The sequence below is a fragment of the Mytilus galloprovincialis genome, chromosome 14, assembly GCF_965363235.1.
Source record: "Mytilus galloprovincialis chromosome 14, xbMytGall1.hap1.1, whole genome shotgun sequence".
Taxonomy (NCBI): domain Eukaryota; kingdom Metazoa; phylum Mollusca; class Bivalvia; order Mytilida; family Mytilidae; genus Mytilus; species Mytilus galloprovincialis.
The window spans coordinates 72,518,922-72,537,778 of record NC_134851.1 but is presented as its reverse complement, the minus strand read 5'-3'; the positions used below and the strand labels follow the sequence as shown (position 1 = coordinate 72,537,778).

Sequence of the window (18,857 nt, the reverse complement as noted above, 5' to 3'; positions counted from 1 at the left end):
CACTCACAATCAATTATAAGGTGTTACTTGCGAAGCACAAACTACTGCGATTTCTGGTGTTCCAGTACCTTTTGTGTTATTGTCTATGTTTGCCATTTTGTATTTAGCTATCTTTATTTATACACACTTACATGAAGCATGTTGCTGTCAAGTCAGTTAATGTAATTACACTGAGTTAGTTTTAGTAAACAAAATACATACGTCGAAAAAAAACTGTCTATTTAGTAAGACACGTCCGTACGTAAGTGAACATTGCGTGTTTCTGCAAATAACATCATGACATTGTATGTTCATGGATTCACACCATTTTATTGTGATAAGTTATTGATTAGATTGTAAAAGGCTCAACAAATAAGCTTTGTTAAACGCAGTTGAATGTTAAGTTTGATAGGATGTTTTATTTCACTTCGTTTAAAATCATACATAAAACATGAATCTGCAGGGTAAATGCATGATCCCGTAGTGTCTATGTATAAAAATAAGCCAAAATCAAAATTAAGAATATGACCTTGACCTTTGACCTCGACCTAATTTTCATCTTTATGGACTAATGATCATAATCAATTCATGAAGAGGATATAACGAGATAATGAATTTATCGGTTTCTTATACGGTTGTGACATATAAGTAATAACAAGAAAAACAGTGTTCGGGGAGATAACTCTTACATTGAAAATATTTTGGTTTGAAAAGGGTATAATTGTTCAATATCATATATCATATAACTAAGCGACATCTTGCGAAACAAAACAAAAACAGCAAAGGAAAAAAAAGTTGGGCAGAAGAAAAAAAATGCTAATTTAAAAACAATTGTTCAAAAAAACAATTGAAGGTCTTTCTACCAGTAAGGATATATTTTCATAGGAAAACAGCAAAACTAAGTTTAAAATGTCAGTTCCGATTGCTTTAAGATGCATCAATATGAATTTAAAGCAAATGTCAAAATCTAGAACGTCAAATCAACCGATGACCTTGACCTCAAATTCATAGTCATAAACCAAAGACATCAAATCAAAAGATCACAGGTCTCTAATATGTATTGCTAATGAGTTACATCACTTTACTTTTAAATATAAGATGGGCAAAAACTCCCATGTATTGTCTACGCACCCTCTCAACTAAAATGTACATGTAACGACATGTCGCATCTAACAATTTAGTAAAAATAATTTGCGTAATCTTATAAGGTTTATAAAAATAAGTGAAAACAAGTTAAGATCAAAATTTAGAATATGACCTCGACCTTTGACATTGACCTATTTTTCAGTTTTTTGGACTAAGGATCTCAAATCAAAAGACCCTAGGTCTCTATCACTTATGGTTTACCAGTTAAAAATGCATATCACTTATATCAAATACATAAGGGGGAATAACTCTCATAAGGAATCACCGCATAGCTTCAATCAGAATAAATCCAATCATCCTGAGAATATAACGAGCAATTTGGTAAAATATTTTTTTCGGTTTGGAATACGGGTTGGACGTATAAGTAATAACAAGAAAAATAGTGTTTGGGGAGGTAACTCTTACATGGAAAAGATTTAGGTTATGCGGTGTCATTTTCAAAAGCGTATAAACTGTTCGTTATCACATACCATATGTCTAAGCGACATCTTACGAAACAAATCAGCGAAGGAAAACAAATGTTGACGGAAGAAAAAAATAATAATTAAAAACCAATTGTTCAGAGACCAATTGAAGGTCTTTCCACCAGTAAGGATCTATTTTGATATGAAAAATATCAAAATTTGGTTTTGAATATCAATTTCAGCGTCAAATGACAGCTTAATGTACGCTAGTTTCAAAAATATACAAAAACAAAAAGATATAACTAAGGGAGATAATGTTCTACTTCCAGTTCAAAAGATACTTGACGCTGATTCCAAAAAAAATATGATTAAACATACTTTAACAATAATTTATAAAAAAATAGCTACTTCCGGTTTACAAAAGATCACTTCCGGTTAGCTTTTTCAAGGTCATATTGCTTGCAACTTAATGCAAAAAGTCCCATAGCTTTATCAAAAATACAAATGAGGTAAAAGCAAAGGTCAAAATCTAGAACGTTAAATTTACATATGACCTTGAGCTCAATTTCAAGGTCTTCAACCAAGAACCTCAAATCAAAAGGCTCTAGGTCTCTACTTTATATTTTTAATGAGATATATTACCATACGACTGATATTAGATATTAAAGGGGGGAAAACTCGCATCAAGGATTACGTTCCCTTTCGACTAAAATTTATGTGGTGCAACATGTCGCAACTAACAATTGTGTGAAAATATTTCGTCGATATCTTATAAGTTTTCTGAAAATGAGAGATAACAAGCCAAAATCAAATTTTTGTACATGACCTTGTCCTTTGACCTTTACATCATTTTCATTTTTTGGAACCATGGACCTCAAATCAAGACCCTAGGCCTATATCACTTATGGTTTTCTAGTTAGATATACATTTCACTTATATCAAATAAAAAAGGGGAAATAACTCTCGTATGGAGTCTCTGGATAGCTTCGGTAAAAATTGATCAATTTATCCTGAGGATATAACGAGAATATTTTGTCGATATCTTATAAGTTTTCTGAAAATGAGAGATAACAAGCCAAAATCATTTTTTTGTACATGACCTTAACCTTTGACCTTTACCTCATTTTCATTTTTTGGAACCGTGGACCTCAAATCAAATCAAATACATTTCACTTATATCAAATAAAAAAGGGGAAATAACTCTCGTATGGAGTCTCCGGATAGCTTCGGTCAAAATTGATCAATTTATTCTGAGATATAACGAGCAATTTGGTAAAATAAATTTGTCGGTTTCTTATACGGTTGCGAATATTAAACGATAACAAGGAAAACAGTGTTCGGGGAGATAACTCTTATATGGGAAAGTGTTCGGTTAAGCAGGGTCAAGTAAACTATAAAACAATACCGGAAGTAACATCTTTTGAACCGGAAGTAGAAAATTATCTCCCTTAGTTATATCTTTTTGTACTTCTTTTAAGTTTGGACGCAAACAATGACATTTATTCAATTTAAAATATGAATAAAACCTACGTAAATACATCTTATGACTTAACATTTACACTGTAAATGTTAACTAATCCCTATTGGAAACAAAAACGTTAATGTAACACATTTGCGCTTGATATGTTAGAAAATATTCTCATTCTCTGATCGGACAAAAACATTGATATACGTCTATAAAATGAAAATAGCACTATCTAAAGTAAAACTATATTTTAAAGTCGTACTACATTTTGATAAAAATCATGGATCTAAATTTTGAACATCATGGTTTTTCGCACAGCTGTTTAGAGGATATTTCATCAGAAATTGTGACAACGGATCAAGCTGCTACAGACAACCAACTTGTTTCGAACAAATTATATGCAGCCATTGCCAAAAAAATCTAACTGGTGTTTATTTTTGAAATGGAAATAGATGACTATTCTATAATTTCTTTGTTCCCATACTAATTCTTGGTAATTTTATCAATGTACTGCTTACGTTTTACTTTTGTGTTTATCTATGTCTGCGTGAAATGTTAAATTATGTGACCTTAGAAATCAAGAGGTATATAGATAATAAACGCATTTTTTTTCAATATTTTATCGTTTAGAAAAACCTTCTGTTGATATTTGTTTTTATCGTAAGGTTTCTGTGTGTTTAGCGTATAAACAATAATTATAGTGATATGTTTAGCTATCTATAACACTTGGATTGTTACAACATTTTCAGGAATGTGAACGTTGTTTTGCTTTATTTTATGTGTTTGATCTCTTGGTTTTTACCATTTAATCAGAAACGTTCCCTTACTAGTTTTTAGTTCCGTGTTTTCGTTCTTTCACTTTATGAAAAGTTTTTTTTCAATTGAAATCAAAACAATATTTTAATTGGTACTTATTCCTGTAATATTCCTTTAAATTATCAATTGTTTAACACTGTTGTACACGCAGCAAGCAAAGATCTTACATGACAAATGTATTTTACATGTAAAGGTAAATTGTTTTGGTGTTTTCTGTGTAAGCTTGTTATCTCTCTTGGAACATACGGGCATCTGAGTCACACTCGTTACCAGTCACTGGTAGAGATAATCAGATAAAATACAAGGAACCAGTTTAATTCTATATAGTACTTGTTTGGAATCAAATGCGGTGATCTTGAGGTAAATGATTTATAGACTAACATCAATGATCTTACTTGTACATATAAATGATTTATAGACTAACATCAATGATCTCACTTGTTCATATAAATGATTTATAGACTAACATCAATGATCTCACTTGTTCATATAAATGATTTATAGACTAACATCAATGATCTCACTTGTTCATATAAATGATTTATAGACTAACATCAATGATCTCACTTGTTCATATAAATGATTGATAGACTAACATCAATGATTTCACTTGTTCATATAAATGATTGATAGACTAACATCAATGATCTCACTTGTTCATATAAATGATTTATAGACTAACATCAATGATCTCACTTGTTCATATACATGATTTATAGACTAACATCAATGATCTCACTTGTTCATATAAATGATTTATAGACTAACATCAATGATCTCACTTGTTCATATAAATGATTTATAGACTAACATCAATGATCTCACTTGTTCATATAAATGATTTATAGACTAACATCAATGATCTCACTTGTTCATATAAATGCTTGAAAATAATTACATTGTCATTCTACATTACATATTTTAATGCAACATCGTTTGTATCGTTTATTTTGTTTGGATAACGTCACAAATTTTAATGACATCAATTCTTAATTGATGCTTTGAAAGATTTTAAAGAAATGATTAGACTGTGTTTTCTGTCAGTTTCTTGAAAATTGAGAAACCACTATTGTATGTAAAGCTCCGACGGCATCTATCGGAGACCCGTCGCCAGAAAACCTAATTTGCAACCATCAAAACAAGTACTGTTGCTACAAGATTTACAGTGGTAAACATGAATTTTTCTACTTTGTAGCTTCTTCTCAGACTTTATTATACGTCACAAATGTATGAGTAGACAAGACAATTGATGGTCCGGGTTTATGTCAAAAACGTCTCGTCCGTTCCCGGGTCAACTTCTATTTGAAATAAGTTTATGAAGGCTTTAAATTTTACAATTTACTGCATAAAAAAGATAGAAAACTCATTACATGCCTATCAAACACTTAAATAAACATAGAATTATAGAAATCATCAATATAGACGTTGAATTTAAATATTTCGCATCACTGGTCAGCTGTGCAATTACCCCAGCTACATCGGGTGATTCGATTATCTGAATACCTGAAACATAAACATGAAACCTAATTTAATGAATAAATGAATTTAACAATGTTACTCTAGTAAAAAAATCAAAGCATACCGGTCATTCAGAAAGAGAGAAACAGCAAAAAAACATCGATTCTTACATATTTTCAACGTCATAACAACTTAATTGATCAAACATAATGTTAAGGGAGCAACCATTTCATTTCAAGGGGTGTATATTTTTTTCACAGAACACTTTAAGCTAAGCTCAGTTTTTCTATTTTTTTTTCAAAGTAAAACACAATAAGGTATTGATGAAGTCTCCAAGCATAATTTTTTTTTGTCATCTGCTGACCAGATTACTTTTTTTTCATCAAATTGTGACTATTTTTTATAAAGAAAAAACATAACTCCTCCCCCTGTAAAGTTATATGGTCGTTCCTTACTGATGGTAGATAACTCTTTTCCAAAGCAAGTACAAAGTTTGGGTGCTCTTATTGAGACATGTTATATAGTGTAGTCACTTGCCTATAGTGCTAGTTGCATAAAGAAATAATGTTTGGCCATGTTTAAAGAGTGTGTCATCGATATCAGAATAAGGGCTGCTATAAATAAAAATAAAAGAAGATGTGGTATGATTGCTAATTGGACAACTCTCCACAATAGACCAAAATGACACAGAAATTAACAATTATATGTCACCGCACGCCCTTCAACAATGTGCGAAACCCATACCGCATAATCAGCTATAAAAAGCCCCGAAATGACAATGTAAAACAATTCAAACGAGAAAACTAACGGCCTCATTTATGTACAAAAAATGAACGAAAAATAAATATGAAACACATAAACAAACCACAACCACTGAATAACAGGCTCCTGACTTGGTACAGACACATACATACATAATGATTGCGGAGTAAAACATGTTAGCTGGATCCCAAACCTCTCCAAACGTGGAACAGTGGTAAAAAATGACACCATAAGAACGAAATTTAAAAAAACAGGTTAAAAAGGCTTAAGAATGCCATTTCAGACCTAAAGATAAAAATGTACACAATTATTGATTGATATAAAATGGTCTGGAAGAGTTAACAGAATTGAGAATAGAGAATAATCGACGAAAACGAAATACAAAGTAGTAAATAACGAGGTGCTAAGATATAAAGAATAGAAAATAAAGTAGAATGTAGTTTGTTTTCGTGATCCATTCCACTGCCTAAATGTTCGGTTATCCCTGTTTTCCTTTCTCATGTTTCTCTATATTAATTCATTTAAATATTAAAAATATAGTCATGTAGCACTCTCTTATGTTTGTAAGTGAGTCGTCTTCGCCAAAATATTTTATAACATTATACAATAATGATACAGAAAGAACAATAATGTATTCCCAGTACACGGATGCTCCGTCGGCGTTATCATTTTCTATGGTCAGTGGACCGAGAAAATGAGGGGAAATTCTCTAATTTGGCATTACAATTAGAAATATCATATCAAAGGGAACATTTGTACTAAGTTTCAAGTTGATTAAACTTTAACTTCATCAACAACTACCTCGACCAAAAACTTTAACCAAAACTTTAACCTGAAGCGGAACAGACAGACGAACGGACGGACTGAAAGACGAATGGACGCACTGACCAGAAAACATTTTGCCCATAAGTGGGCAATTAAAATTAATCCAAATAATTAAAATTCAATCGATTCGTTAAGAATATCCTCCTACCACTCAACCGTACATATTCAGTTAACTTATTCTAAGGACCACACAAAGTATAACGCACTGTGATGATCCATATAGGAATAGATTGCCTTATCTGTATTTGGCAAAACTTTGGTCCTACATGTGCTTCAACTTCGTACTTTGTTTAGCTTTTGTTTTTACATTTTTGGGGATTTGAGCGTCACTGATAGTGTTGTAGACGAAACACGCGCGTCTGACGCAAATACAAAATTTCAATTGTGGTATCTGCGATGAGTTGATGTGTTTCCCACAGTTTTAGTTTATAACCCGGACCTGTTTTATCTCAATCGATTTATGTCTTTTGTACATCGGTATACTACTGTTGCCCTTATTTATCTGATAAGGCACATGCAATGGTATTGTAGAACCGGTGCATTCACTAGAAGATATCTAATTGAGAATGGAAATGGGAATGTGTCAAAGAGACTACAACCCTACCATAGAACAGAAAACAGTAGAAGGTAACCAATAGGTCTTCAATGCAGCGAGAAATTCAAGCACCCAGAGGCGTCCTTCAGCTGCCCCCTAAACAAATAAAATATATATTCAACACATAATGCATTTATCAAATCTTGTTTAGCACTTTATGTTACCTTTGCTTTTCATATCAGCTACTGCAGAATCTCCGGTTTCCTTGGTAACTGGTCTTGTCGCATCTAAAACAACGTATGTTTCATATCCTGCAGATGACAGAAAACATGGACATTAGAATAAACGACTAAGTTACATAAAATTGTATAACTAAAGGGCACAGTATGAACTTCAAATATCATCAAACCCAATACTGCATAGTATTGATAATTAAGTTCCCAAAATGACAAATGTAAAATAATTCAAACGAAATAAACAAATGTACGGTAATCTAGACCCTCCACCATAATAAAAAGAATCTCAGTGGAACATTCAAAACATCTCTATTAACGTGCTTACATTTAGACACGTGAAGCAATGAATGTGTTTTTATATTGATAGATGATTTTGTCCTTTTTTTGTAAAATGGTAAAATTGTTTCTTTTAAAATTGTAACACAGTGATGACTGCTGCATCCATATTTTGAACATTTCATTTATTATGTTTGTTTTGTTCACGCATCATTGTAAGTATAACGGAATTTGAATTGACTGTCGTACAAGTGAGAGGTTTAGTGCTATAAAACCAGGATCTATTCACCCTTTTCTACATTTAAAAATGCCTGTACCAAGTCAGGAATATGACAGTTGTTGTCCATTCGTTTTTTATGTGTTTTATCATTTGATTTTGCCATGTGATAAGGGGTTTTCGATTAAATTATCCTCGGAGTTCAGTATTCTTGTGATTTAAATTTTTAAGTTTGCCACGAGTGTTTAAAATTTGTATTGATTTGCAACAGTTTTGACAACATTTCAGAAACGATGGGCAGTTCATTTTATTCTCTTTCTTCCCCTTATCGGTACAATAATCAGTAATGAAAATCACACACACCCAGTTTTTTAGCATCCATTGCTGTATAGTAAACACAGTAATCACGTGCCAGTCCTGTTATAATTAAAGCGTCTATTCCGTCTTCCTGGAGTTTATCATGCAATTCCGTATTACGGAAACCGCCATTGTCGTAAAACGCAGAATAAGAATCTACCTAAAGTAACACAAGAAAAAGAGATGTAGAATGTTTCGTGTTTGTTATTTGTTTCTATCTTTCTCTTTAATATTTATTGTTTCACTTGCTGTGTTTGTTGTGTTCGTGTCTTACCATAAAAACGAGATACGTAAAAGACATCAACATAAAAGGTAAAACAAAGTTCTGAATGTTTCGTCTCCTAACTACATAATATATGTATATATTGAAAACTGATGTTGAACGCGACCTGTTTATAACATGTATGTTGAAGCATACAATTATTGTAGAAGTACTAGTTATTAAAACATGATGTCATTTACTTTGCAGATACGGTACATTCCGATTGTTCAAATGTTCTCGTTCCTATAAACGTGATTTTACGATATTTGGTAAGGATGAACTAACGGGCAACTTATTAAGTACTTACCTTGCAGTTATATCCTTTTCTAACAACAAGGTCGGATGGCTCATGAGTCAAGTTGTGTGAAAAGTTAGCTGATGGAGTGTTTATACCACAATGGTCTGGCCACATGTGCTGTGTAAGATTGTATGCCACTTCAGTACAGTTGTTGTTTTCATCACATAGGGAACCTAATTGAACATACAAATAGATATGAAATAATCAAATGGCAATCTGAAATCACATGTTGGAAAACAAAACACAGGTTTTGAGTAAGATCGTATGCCACTTCAGTGCAGCTGTTGTTTTCATCACATAGGGAACCTAAGGGAATATATAAATAGATATGAATTATTCAAATGGCAATCTGAAATCACACGTTGGAGGAAACAAAACAACGAATTGGCACTAAAACAAAGAAAGATTTAGATACGAACAACAGTCCAGCCAAACAATTACACTTCACTTCACTAACGATTCATTCACTTGATATATATAAGTTTGACAAACACTCATTTGATTATTGAAAAACTTAATAATAAATTGTTAAAATAAGGCCTTTGAAATAGTGGAATTCATTACTTTTATAGTGTCAAAAAGTCGTTGGAAGTATTTGATAAATTGCATGCTTATATTGTTGATTTTGAATCTGTAAAAAGTTTTGATTTTTCTACCCTGTATACCACATTGCCTCACATTCTTATTAAAAACAAATTCACACACCTAATGAAATACCACTACGCGAGTAAACAGGCATTTAAAAAGTCAGAATGTGAATACATATGTTCAAACTCTTTTAGGTAATGTTTTAGTAGCAATAAACAAAACAACTATGCTAATTAGACATGCTTTGATACTATATCTGCTCTTGAATGTTTACTAGATAACATTTTTGTTCGCTTTGGAGATTCCGTATATCCTCAGTTTATCTGAATTCCGATTGGGACTTACTGTGCATCCATTATTGTAGGCCTGTTTTTGTATTGCTATGAGTTACAATTTATGACTCAAATCAGCAAAGACCCATCGAAACAACATCTGATACAAAAATTAGATAATACTTGTAGATATTTGGATGACATATTGGCTATTAATAATGACGACTTCAGTATCTATAATACTAAAATTACGAGGTCCAATTTGTCAGCCGTCATCACGTAAAAACGACGAATCAAAAAATTTAACTTTATATATAACGAATATAGTACAAAGGTGTAGATTAAAAATTACACCACTCCATGCCCTTTTGTTTTCCACGTAATTAATATTGCCAATAATTAAGAAGTTCCGGGTCGAGTCCGATACCGATACCAATAGTATATTCACCTGTTACCTATTACCTTATCTGTACGTTCCGCATCTGACAGGCGCACCACCAAACGGTGTATTCAGGATTAAAATGCTATATACACGAGTCATAATCACAGGATTGACACTACTAAATTGTAGTATTTTAATCAGTAATACTTTCTAAGATAACAATACGAATACTAAACATCTGGACTAAAAATAAGGCGTATAGGTACAGTTTTCAATTTGTTAGCGGGCATGACGTAAAACAGCGAATCGAAGAATTCAACTTTATTTATAACTAAATATATAGGACATTGCTGTTGATTAAAAAATACTCCATTCCAAGACCTTTTGTTTTCCAAATAATTAATATTACCAATAATTGATAAGTTCCAGTTCGACGGGTTCAAACAGAAAGATTTGAAAACAGAGAAAACTGTGTATCTTATAATCGGCATGACTTTATCAGATGACAATACTAATACTAAAATAAGGCTTGCGCAAAGTTATATACTTTAATTCAGTCACGGACCCGCGATATCACGGGGTGTTCTAGTGTATACTAAATAAATGTATCCTGTTGAACTTACTTAAAGCTAATAATAACAATGACCACTGCCCTTTCCTCGATCTTGATATCTATATCATTAACGGAAAGCTTCATATAAAAATTTATGATAATAGAGGTGATTTTTTTCATTTCCTATCGTTAATTATCAATAGTGACGGTTCCTTATCACAATTTGTACGATTCGCTCGTGTATGTAACAACGTTTTAGATTTTTAACGAGAGAAATTTATGTATTGCTAAAACATTATTACACCAGGGTTTTCGATATCACAAACTAGGAACAACATTAAATATATGTTATCATCGGTACAAGGACATCATTCGTAAATATAGCTCAACATGCAGACATCTTATACGTTCAGGTATTTCACATGGAATTTTTTATGGTAATATTATTTATAAAGCACAAAGATGTCAGTATTCATCTAAGAAGCTAACAAAACTTTTAAAAAGACTTATTAAGAAGGGATATAGAAGTTATGATACTGTTGTCAGGTCATTAAATATGGCATTTTTTGGATTTAATATTGATTCATTTATAGTGTCTTTGCATCAGAACTTAACACATGCAAAAACCATTGTTTGCATGACACGGGTTATGTTCTTCTCATATATGTTACGACGGTGTTATACTAAACCCCTAACGGGAAGGATTGTGCCTGATATTCATATGATCACGAGATAAGTTTTCAATCAGTTTAATTTAGGTCAGGAGCATGCATGTTAGTTAACTGGTAGTAGTCTGTTGTTATTTATGTATTATTGTCATTTTGTTTATTTTCTTTTGTTAAATCTTCTGACATCGTACTCGGACTTCTCTTGAACTGACTTTTAATGTGCGTATTGTTATGCGTTTACTTTTCGACATTAGACAAGTATATGGGGAGGGTTGAGATCTCATAAACATGTTTAACCCTGCCGCATTTTTGCGTCGGACCCAAGCCATGAGCCTCTGGCCTTTGTAAGTCTAGCATTATTTTTACTTTTAGTTTGTTTGTGTATAATTTGGGGTTAAGTATGACGTTCATTATCACTAAACTAGTATATATATATATATGTGTTTAGGGGCCAGCTGAAGGACGACTCCGGGTGCGTGAATTTCTCGTTGCATTGAAGACCTCTTTGTGACCTTCTGTTGTTGTCTTTCTGAGGTCGGGTTGTTGTCTCTTTGACACATTTCCCATTTCCATTCTCAATTGTATTAATATTTCCATAAATAGAATTTAATCAAAACGTCAAGCTGATATTTACAGAGTCAGCTCCCTAAAGTGTTATGTACATGTATCACCTTAACAACATAAAATGTTGTTTGTTTGAAGGAAGAAAAAAAAAACATTTTACGTGTTATACTGAATCGTTTATGGACTTATCTTTTTTAGATATTGTCAAACATATTTTGTTAAGATATTATAGAATTCAATTCAGAAATTTCTACGTGTTTATTATTCCCATTGTCGTACGTCGTTCTACGTGTTTATTATTCCCATTGTCGTACGTCGTTCTACGTGTTTATTATTCCCATTGTCGTACGCCGTTCTACATGTTTATTATCCCCATTGTCGTACGTCGTTCTACGTGTTTATTATTCCCATTGTCGTACGTCGTTCTACGTGTTTATTATTCCCATTGTCGTTCGTCGTTCTACGTGTTTATTATTCCCATTGTCGTACGTCGTTCTACGTGTTTATTATTTCCATTGTCGTACGTCGTTCTACGTGTTTTTTATTTCCATTGTCGTACGTCGTTCTACGTGTTTATTATTCCCATTGTCGTACGTCGTTCTACGTGTTTATTATTCCCATTGTCGTACGTCGTGCTACGTGTTTATTATTCCCATTATCGTACGTCGTTCTACGTGTTTATTATTCCCATTGCCGTACGTCGTTCTACGTGTTTATTATTCCCATTGTCGTACCCATTGTCGTACGTCGTTCTACGTGTTTATTATTCCCATTGCCGTACGTCGTTCTACGTGTTTATTATTCCCATTGTCGTACCCATTGTCGTACGTCGTTCTACGTGTTTATTATTCCCATTGTCGTACCCATTGTCGTACGTCGTTCTACGTGTTTATTATTCCCATTGTCGTACGTCGTTCTACGTGTTTATTATTCCCATTGTCGTACCCATTGTCGTACGTCGTTCTACGTGTTTATTATTCCCATTGTCGTACGTCGTTCTATGTAATTATTATTCCCATTGTCGCACGGCGTTCTACGTGTTTATTATTCCCATTGTCGTACGTCGTTCTACGTGTTCATTATTCCAATTGTCGTACGTCGTTCTACGTGTTTATTATTCCCATTGTCGTACGGCGTTCTACGTGTTTATTATTCCCATTGTCGCACGGCGTTCTACGTGTTTATTATTTCCATTGTCGTACGTCGTTCTACGTGTTTATTATTCCCATTGTCGTACGTCGTTCTGAGTGTTTATTATTCCCATTGTCGTACGTCGTTCTACGTGTTTATTATTCCCATTGTCGTACGCCGTTCTACATGTTTATTATCCCCATTGTCGTACGTCGTTCTACGTGTTTATTATTCCCATTGTCGTACGTCGTTCTACGTGTTTATTATTCCCATTGCCGTACGTCGTTCTACGTGTTTATTATTCCCATTGCCGTACGTCGTTCTACGTGTTTATTATTCCCATTGTCGTACCCATTGTCGTACGTCGTTCTACGTGTTTATTATTCCCATTGCCGTACGTCGTTCTACGTGTTTATTATTCCCATTGTCGTACCCATTGTCGTACGTCGTTCTACGTGTTTATTATTCCCATTGTCGTACGTCGTTCTACGTGTTTATTATTCCCATTGTCGTACCCATTGTCGTACGTCGTTTTACGTGTTTATTATTCCCATTGTCGTACGTCGTTCTATGTAATTATTATTCCCATTGTCGCACGGCGTTCTACGTGTTTATTATTCCCATTGTCGTACGTCGTTCTACGTGTTCATTATTCCCATTGTCATACGTCGTTCTACGTGTTTATTATTCCCATTGTCTTACGGCGTTCTACGTGTTTATTATTCCCATTGTCGCACGGCGTTCTACGTGTTTATTATTTCCATTGTCGTACGTCGTTCTACGTGTTTATTATTCCCATTGTCGTACGTCGTTCTACGTGTTTATTATTCCCATTGTCGTACGTCGTTCTACGTGTTTATTATTCCCATTGTCGTACGTCGTTCTACGTGTTTATTATTCCCATTGTCGTACGTCTCAAGATTAATTATTGTGATATCAGAAAATACTGCTTACAAATTATGATACTGAAATTTAAAATGTGAGTCTGTAAGTGCACCTGAGATCGTGGGGTTCGTGTTGATCAGTTTTCTGTTTTATGTTGTTTGTTAACTTGTCTACCATTATCTATTTGTTGGACTTTTTCTGTTTTGGAAATGAGGTTTTGAGTTTATTTTCGGCTTATGAGTTTGAATGTATTTTTAGTATCTTTCGACCCTCTTTTACAGTAAGATATTTTTTATTGTTACCTGATTTATCATACGAAAGCTGAATGACTTGACCGGCACCTTTATGCTAAGATGCAAACGATATGTGGTCACTGCAATGCCAGTCTTGTGATAAAACCACCAATGAAATATCTGCTTTATATTCAGACCGGATATTGTTTATTACTGGTATCACCTGATCTCCTTCGGTTACCGCTAGACTTCCACCAGGTAAGAAACAGTTTTGGACATCAATAATCAATAATTCTATCTGTCTTGTACATGTTAAATCCAACAGCAAGATGAATGTTATTTCCGATAACCTGCATATAAATCAAATAAAATTGAGAATTGAAATGGGGAATATGTACTAGAGAAATCAACCCGACAAAATAGCAGTCCAAGGCCACCAATGGGTCTTCAACACAGCCAGAAATCTCGTATCCGGATGCGGGCTTCAGCTGGCCCCCTAAACTAAGAAAGTGTACTAGTTCAGCGAAAATGGACGTCACTCAAACTCCATAACAAATAAACCAAAATTAAAAACAAACATAGAAGACTAACATTGGCCGAGGTTTCTTATTTGGGACATGCGCAAACATGCGATGGGTAAAACATGCATGTTTTGTGAGATATCAACCTTTATGACAAATTAAATCATTAAAGTATTATAAATATCTTATTTTTGCTGTTGCAGAACATCGAATCACGTGACGCAAATGAACATCCGTTTGTCAATCACTGATTAACGATCTTATTCGCATACACATGTAATGGTTATTGATGTTGTAAGAAACTCCTACGTTACCGAGATTGTCTTTTTCCCCTGTACATGTATTTCCTTCCTTCGATGGATCGAAAATAGAGAGAAATAGAAACTTACAAACTTAAGATTATTGATCTATGTCTTATACGCTTTCGCGCATGCTCAGTTTACATACTGCCCACGAAATTTCAAAAATCTTTTTTGTCAACACTTGCTCAATAATAGAATGCGATCACGTTCTAGTATTATATAATACAAAAAGTACAGGAAAAGCACAATTAAAAAAAAACGAATTTAAAGTAGGACAGAGACTTTAAAAAAATGACACAAGTTGTTACATGGAACTTTTCCAGGAGGCTGCTTTTTACGATTCGTAGGAAGGCAACTTAAAGCAAATCAAATTTTTATTTTTGCCTTACTTTTTCTTGAATGAAATCCAACAACAAAAACAACAGTTTCTCGAAGACTGTGATGGGGGGAGGGGTCATACATGTATCTGAGTCCATTTGGTCAGCTGTGATATTGTGTATCGAAGACTGTGATAGCGGGAGGGGTCATACATGTATCTGAGTCCATTTGGTCAGCTGTGAGATTGTGTCACGAGGACTGTGATGGGGAGGGGTCATACATGTATCTGAGTCCGTTTGGTCAGCTGTGAGATTGTGTCTCGAAGACTGTGATGAGGGAGGGGTCATACATGTATCTGAGTCCATTTGGTCAGTTGGAGGATTATGTCTCGGAGACTGTGATGGAGAGAGGGGTCATACATGTATCTGAGTCCATTTGATCAGTTGTGAGATTGTGTTTCGAAGACTGTGATGGGGAGGGGTCATACATGTAACTGAGTCCATTTGGTCAGCTCTGAGATTGTGTCTCGAATACTTTGATGGGGGAGGGGTCATACATGTATCTGAGTCCATTTGGTCAGTTGTGAGATTGTGTCTCGAAGACTGTGATGGGGGAGGGGGAGGGGTCATACATGTATCTGAGTCCATTTGGTCAGTTGTGAGATTATGTCTCGGAGACTGTGATGGGGGGAGGGGTCATACGTGTAACTGAGTCCATTTGATCAACTGTGAGATTGTTTCTCGAAGACTGTGCTGGGGGGGGGGGAGCGGTCATACATGTATCTGAGTCCATATAGTCACACTGTGAGATTGTGTCTCGAAGACTGTGATGGGTGAGGGGTGTCATACCTGTATCTGATTCCATTTGGTCAGCTGTGAGATTGTGTCTCGAAGACTGTGATGGGGGAGCGGTCATACATGTATCTGAGTCCATATGGTCACACTGTGAGATTGTGTCTCGAAGACTGTGATGGGTGAGGGGTGTCATACCTGTATCTGATTCCATTTGGTCAGTTGTGAGATTGTGTCACGAAGACTGTGATGGTGTCTGACTGTTGAATTATTTCGCTTTTTTAAAAATTAAACACATTTTATAACTGAATATCAGTATCAAAAATGAGGGTCTGAATGGAGTTTACAGAGTAGAGAATCATCATGGTAAATGACATAATAAGAAACATTAGCATAAACACCGATAGAATAAATGGACAGATGGATGCAGAAAATTAAAAATAACTGTAGAATACAAAATCATTAGGTAATACTATACTGGTAACACTATATGATCAATCAATGTATTGTCAGAACAATATCATATGCATGATATAAGTACAGTTAAATTGAGAAATATATATTTAACAATATTTGTCTAGCGTCAAAGTCAATGAATTTCGGTCCTTCAATACTAGCATATGTCCATTTAGTTAGAAATACAATATAATGCACTTGGCAAAAAGTAAATAAACGCCTCGTTTCAATTTTGAATTGAAGAATATGATATTTATAGTTTAACACTTTTAATTAGGCCAAACGAAATTCTATATTTCACGCCTCAAAATGCATATCCTAAAGTTTAAAGACATCCTTGGTAGTACAAAATCGTAGCAGAATTGTAAGCAGTTCCTACAATTAAATTAGAAAGAGTAAAATAAATCCCTCTTACATAATTTAGCTATTATCTTTAAAAGAAAAAATCCTTAACACAAATATTTTACCACACATACATTTAATTATGATCACATCATTGCATCAAACATAAATATGCGTGACATATTTGCGACTGGACGTTAAGCGACAAACAATTTTTAAATCATCTTATAATGGCTACTACTCTTCTCAATTGCTGAAAAATGAAAGGACATGAAACAACGAAAATAAACGGTATTAAATGTGAAAACTTAGTTTCTGTCGTAGTACGGGAAAAAAACACCTGCAATACTGAGAACAGATATATGTAATTCTTGTTCGATGCTAACTTCATTTGATTTATACAAATAATTTTGGGAAAAAATAGGCGATCCAAATACTGCCCGTGGTGTACTTTGTCCTTTCAATTTAGCTTGCTCAGTAGATCTGATACCAATTGGTGGCCTTCGTCTTTTTTCTGCTCTTTGGTCGGGTTGTTGTCTCTTTGGCACATTCCCCATTTCTATTCTCAATTGTAGATACCATGAACACGTTGTATGTACTTTATATGTACCATGTCTGAGACCACACCCACGACAGGTAAATAATCATCAAATTTAGGTGTTTTTTTTTTATCATTGCCATCAGACGAAACAAATTATGTGTGGATATAATGGGGGATTGGGGGGAGGGTGTCCGGGGTTAGAACCCTTCCCTTTTTTTGAACGATTAATGTGCATTTGAATATGGACACACATGTAGTTACAACTCTCTTTTATCCTGGGTTGGGACTCACCCTTTATAATAGGGGGTAGGGGGCGAGGGTGATATTTCAATGTGTTGTTCTAACTGGTTCATCAAATTTACTTGACCCTTTGATAGGTTTTCATTGGTTTAAGTGAACATCCATTATGTGATCTGGATTTTGAACCTCATTTTTTGAACAACTTAACAGATACAGGCGAGAAAAAATAAAATACAAACTTTACAGCTATTTTCCTAATGCATGTAGAGTAAAACTTTGGTAGGCTTCCTTGCTTTGTTTGTATAGTTATTTATGCAAGCTTTGCAATTAAGATTGACATCTCCAAACAATACATATGACATAATTAAACCTGTATATATAATATTTAAATTCAATTGGACATTTTCCCAAATAACTGTACAATATACAAACAAAGCAATCAAGCTAACCAAAGTCTTCATCTACATGCTTTAGGAAAATAGCTGTAAATGAAAAAAAAATCTCGTTTGCTTTCCATGTGGGTTCGAATGGGGTTATCATAATAGATAATTGTAGGCAAATAGATATACAATTAAGGGCAAAATAAATAGAGAAAACGGCAAACTGTACATGAAAATAAACAATGCAGAACACTGGGGTTCTAAATTATAAACAAAAAAGAAAAAATAAAGTATATTGAAATGTAGGACCTCATTGTTTGCACCCTCTTCAATACTCGTATTCGTTATGTTCATGTCAATACCATTAAGTAATGAACATTCTGAAAAAAATAAAGTAAACATGTACAAACAATTCTCTTACCAGCACGGTGATATCATTATGTCCAAATTATTCTGTAACTAGATAATTTTACATTCTTTTGGATGTAAGTATTGCAATCACTTAATTTATCGGAGGCTCCTGTGGGTTAATTTGATAACGTCTTCTGGATGTAAGTATCATAATCATTTAATTTCTCGGAGGCTCCAACAGGTAAATCTGATAACGATGAGATAGAAGTAACTCATTCGTCTCGACTCGGCCAATTCCGTACC

General features: G+C 34.0%; 1 pseudogene; it reads right to left on the bottom strand.

Annotated features, from left to right (window-relative positions):
- Positions 1-4,117: 4,117 nt before the first annotated feature.
- Positions 4,118-18,757, bottom strand: LOC143058810 (nicotinamidase-like; annotated as a pseudogene).
- Positions 18,758-18,857: the final 100 nt, after the last annotated feature.